General features: G+C 37.9%; 1 pseudogene; it reads right to left on the minus strand.

The window, feature by feature from the left end:
- The window catches only part of LOC107730171 (uncharacterized), a 10406-nt pseudogene extending 6713 nt beyond the window's left edge, over positions 1–3693 (minus strand).
- Positions 3694–5070: the final 1377 nt, after the last annotated feature.

The following is a 5070-nucleotide window of genomic DNA, read 5'->3' on the forward strand; positions in this document are numbered from 1 at the left end:
TTTTTTTTTTTTTTTTTTTTTTTTTCTTAAAAAATTTTTTGTTTTTTATTACAGACTGTTTATTTGTCTTTAATAAACTTGAGGACATTTATCTCACATTAATTAGGCAAGTATTAGTTTTTGCTCTGATATCGAGAATTGTGATTGTGATCGTTGTTCTCGTTGCATAAAATTACTCGTATCGTGATATAAGATTTTGGTACCCTAAGCAGTACATGTCTGTGGCTGTAGTTATAACTGTCAACTAGGGTCCTTCATTTAACAGTATAACAATCTTTATTGGAACAGAATACATCTACAGTATAATAAAGCTTTGTAATGTGATCTCCTAAAGACATATTAGAATTCCTTACCTGAAGGTCACTTCTGTGCCTGTTACATTTAGGAATGTAAAAATATCACTCTGGAAAACACTACCTCTCTGCAGCTGGACAGATTTCCACACTACTGTTAGTAACCCGTATTCCAGACCATCCCATCCCTCCATGAGTGAAATGGATAAACCGAACCCCAGGTCTATAATTCCTAAAAATGTAGGTAATCTGAAATAAAGCAGAACAAACTCAGGGACAGTTAAGCTTTGACTATTAGCTTGATTACAGGAGAATAACTGGACTGTCAGTGTTATTCTACTTACTTGACACCATGGATAATCATTCCCCTGTTGAAAGAAAATTTTATAAGGATGATAGAAACCGATGGATTTCTTCTCCTGATCAAGCAACTCTACAGACAACCGATACTGACTTCCATAATCAGAGAGTGGGGTATACCTGCAGATAAGACATCCAATAAATGTGGCTCTGTTCAAAAATTGTGTTTTCATATTAGAATCTGATTTAACACTGGTACTGTCTTCTTAGAGGGATAGTTCATCCTAAAATGAAAACTGTTATCGTTTACACTCACTCATGTCATTCCAAACCTGTGTGACTTTCGGCCTTCTGCAGAACATAAAAGAAAATGTTTTGAAAGTTGATTGTGTTCAATATTAGACTCAATTAATTTTCATCATATGGACAAAAAAAAAAAAACACAGATTTTTCAAAGTATCTTCTTTTGTACAAAGAAGTCACACAGGTTTAGAATGCCATGAACAAGGGAGTAAATAATGACAGAATCCACCACCTAAGATACTGTCCGAGTTTGAGTAAATGCTCACCAGTCTGATATTTTGATATGAGGTCGCAGTTGATCCATGAAAGCATCAGTGTAGCCTTCTTTCTTCAAATCAATCAGCTGCTCCTTAAAACATTGACTGAGGACAAAGTTGGGTTGGGTGATTCACGTGTGGATTGGTTTGGTATTGGATTTATCTTCATGTTAGAACATCGACTGAAATAAAACGAGCTCAAAAGTTTCTTGATCTAAAATATCAACCATACCTATGAGATGTTACAAAACATTTGGTGACTGTGTTGTCTGGAAACAGTTTACTGTTCCTTTCTGTCGCCCAGCGGTCAGCTCCATTCTGACCAATCTCCCATCCTTGAAGTCCATCTAATAAAAACGTCAGAAAAGAGACACCTGATGCAAAATTCATTATAGTGACACTTATTGTACAATCCTAATTATGTGTCCTACCATCAGCTCTGGGATTCTTGAGCAGGTTACGTCTAAACTTAGAAAGTAAAACAGGCGCCAGTCCTCTGGGGGGCAGGAAGCATTATACGGATGGAACCCCTCTGTCCGACAGCGCTCTCTCCAGTGTGCAGCACTGTCCACCAGCTCCTTCCACTCATGACACACCAACCGACAGACTTGGACCACCTGATGTGCAGGCAGGTTCAGTAAGATCTCCTCAACCACAGCCAGAGGAACAGCTGACTGCTGACCTGAACACTGACAGAGGAAAAGATTACCTTTCAGTTCTAATCCTATTGGAAAATCTAGCTGTGGAAAATGGTTGCTCGTCATCTATTGATTGACACTGGTCTCATGCCTCTGTCTCCCTGATGTAAAAAGCTATTACAAAAAGAAGGTTAATTTTGGACATGCAATTCCCTTTTCTACCAGTAGGGGTAAAATGGAAGGTTGTAAAATATGTCCATTGTCCCCCTCTATGGATGGACACTGGTTTCATGCCTCTGTCTCCCTGATGTAAAAAGCTATTACAAAAAGAAGGTTAATTTTGGACATGCAATTCCCTTTTCTACCAGTAGGGGTAAAAAGAGAGGCTGTGAAAGATGTCCACTGTCCCCCTGTATTGATTGACATTGGTCTCATGTCTACAGGCCCTTTAAATAAAAAGCTATTACAAAAGCACCGCCCACTGAGCCTTAGCAAAAAAAAGAAGAAAAATGGCACTTTCCCCACGGTCCCTTACCGAAAGCTGCGCGAAGAGCGAGCTCTCCCGACGGCTTGTGCGGGGCAGTGCTTATTACATCAAGCGAAAATTATGAAAAAGAAGGCTGTGAAACATGATCAGCTTTGCCCTTTTGGCGGTCACATTGTTTAGATTTTTTTAGGGCAAGTCGTTTTGGAGTTATTGCCGTTTATCTCTGAATGTGTCACGAATATCGGAAAAAAACAACAACTTAACCCCGCTCAAAAAGCAGCATTCATGACGTGCCCCTAAATCGCGAGATGTCGAGGAAAACTTTGCAGTGTAAGCTACTTTAATGAGATATTACATTACATTGCCTATAATTTGCGTTAAACGTTGCACATTTATTGGTACTGAGAAAAGTAGCCCGTGTGAAACTTTTGAAACCTCCTGTTCACCCAAAAATGCCTAAGTCATCATTTATTCACCCTTGTGTTCTAATGCTGTATGCCTTTCTTTCTTTCTCAGACCACAAATGGAGAAATTTAAAGAAATGTCCCGCTTGCGCGCATCCATAATGGCAGTGAATAGCGAGCGACCAAAAGACGCAAATGTATCACAGCTTCATCCTACACGACAGTTTTCTGGGAGTAGGCCTATACGACAGGGTTTGGTGAAAACAAACCGAAATGTAATGTATTATTCAACAAAAATCATGACATTAGGTCGCTGGTTTCTGTGTACTTTTCTTATTAATCTTAATTGTGCATGTTGGGCGCGTAAAAGTAGGGGAGCGCGGGGCACAGAGTAACGCGGGGTAAGTTGTAACACATGTGGTTTAAATATTTCCTCACATGCTAGCATAACCAAATTTACAGCATTTACTAGTTACTATATCAACATTATATAGAGAAAAAAAGTGCGCCAAAATTCAAAAGTCTTTTGAAGATATCACTGAACATTTATTTTACCATAGTAAAATTATATTTCTGGCTTAAGTAAATTTTTCATCTCAGTTTTTATTACTCATTTAAAATGCCGCGAACTGGTCATCATCATTCCATAGCCTATAACAAAACAAAGAATTCATTAACTTACTGCGTCTGATCTGGTTTCAAAGTCTCTCGAAGCATCATGTCCGCTCTCTGACTGACCCATTCTTGTATTCTGATACATTTTCTTTTGACGTTGATTCGACACTTCTGTGCATTCGGAGGTAGGCGTGGATCCACAGAAGTTACGCTTCATACTTCTGACATTACAGTACACTGACTCTGACTTTTAATGTGGCAGCAATCTCTTCTGGAAAAGTGGAACGTGCAAGGCTGACGTGGACAGCAGACCCTTTCTGTAAATCCCCCTTTTAGTCACATGCACTCTCTGTAGGCGTATTGTAAAGAAATTGGCTTAGGACATAATTTAAGACAAAATACATTACAGAAAAACATCTCCTATGCTTTATTTTTTAATCTTAACTACAGAAACAAGAAACGGTTTTACAGAATCATCTTGAACAATTCTAAAAAAAACTTCATAACTTTAGAATATAACTCTGGTGTCCTAACTCAAAACTCAATAACAATCACATTATAGCCCTGTCGGAGATATATGTATTAATTAGAAAAACAGCGATCTGTGATGGTGCAAAGACTTTTGAAAGTCCCAGAGGACGTGCAGCTTTGACTGCAGAACACTAAAAAGAATTAGGCTATTTGCACGTTCTACAGTAGTTCTGTAGAACTTGAATTAAAAAGTGTACGCCCCTCGGTTCCCGGACTTACATCTGAATCATCGCCGTCACGTGTTTAGCGGGAAAGTATTTTTTTCTAGGAACCATTAGGTCTTTAGTAGTTGGTATGTTGTTGGAAAACAAAAAGACACATTACACTTTAATCAGTGTAATGTTGATTTTGGGTAAATTCTTTATCCATAAGTGTAAGTGTACGAAGACAAAAACCCTTACTTTTATTTATTATTTTTTCTTTGTATTTAAAAGAGATTTGTTTGTAGTTATTTTCCATAATTAAAATGTATGAATAGTAAACAGGCCTGCAAATTTGCTGGGATGTTAAGAGACTTTGGCTCATTGGAAGAGGAATGAAAAGACCCCTGTGTTATTCCCTTTTTCCACTGATGGATGGAAGTTTAAAAGGTTGAACGTTTTAAAAGGTGAGCTCTTTATACAGATGTAAAAGATGCACATTCTATATTAAAATGGTTTTGAATCTAAAAATATGAGTAGCGATTTTGAGGAATGTGTTTAATTATATACACTCACATGAGATGTTTTTTTTTTTCTACAGTCATGGCCAAAAGTTTTGGCAGTGACATACATTTTGTGTTTTGCAAAGTTTGCTGCTTCAGTATTTGTAGATTATTTTTCCACATGTTTCTATGGTATACTGAAAAACAATGATAAGCATATCATAGGTTTTAAAGGCTTTTATTGGCAAAAAAATATATAATGAGTCAATATTTACAGTGTTGACCCTTGTTCTTCATAACCTCTGCAATTCGCTCAATGATCTTCGAGCCACTTCTGTATCACTCTTGCTATGTGACATGGTGCTCCATCATGCTGGAAAATGCATGGATCATCACCAAATTGCTCATGGATTGTTGCAAGAAGTCACTCTTGCAGGACGTTTTGATACCATTCTTTATTTATGGCAATGTTTTTGGGCAGAATTATGAAAGAGCCCACTACCTTGGTTGAAAAGCAACCCCTTACCCCACACATGGATGGTCTCCGGATGCTTCACTGTTGGCACAACACAGGACTCATGGTAGCGTTCACCTTTTCT

The sequence above is a fragment of the Sinocyclocheilus rhinocerous genome, unplaced genomic scaffold, assembly GCF_001515625.1.
Source record: "Sinocyclocheilus rhinocerous isolate Xijiao unplaced genomic scaffold, SAMN03320098_v1.1 scaffold36, whole genome shotgun sequence".
Lineage (NCBI taxonomy): Eukaryota > Metazoa > Chordata > Actinopteri > Cypriniformes > Cyprinidae > Sinocyclocheilus > Sinocyclocheilus rhinocerous.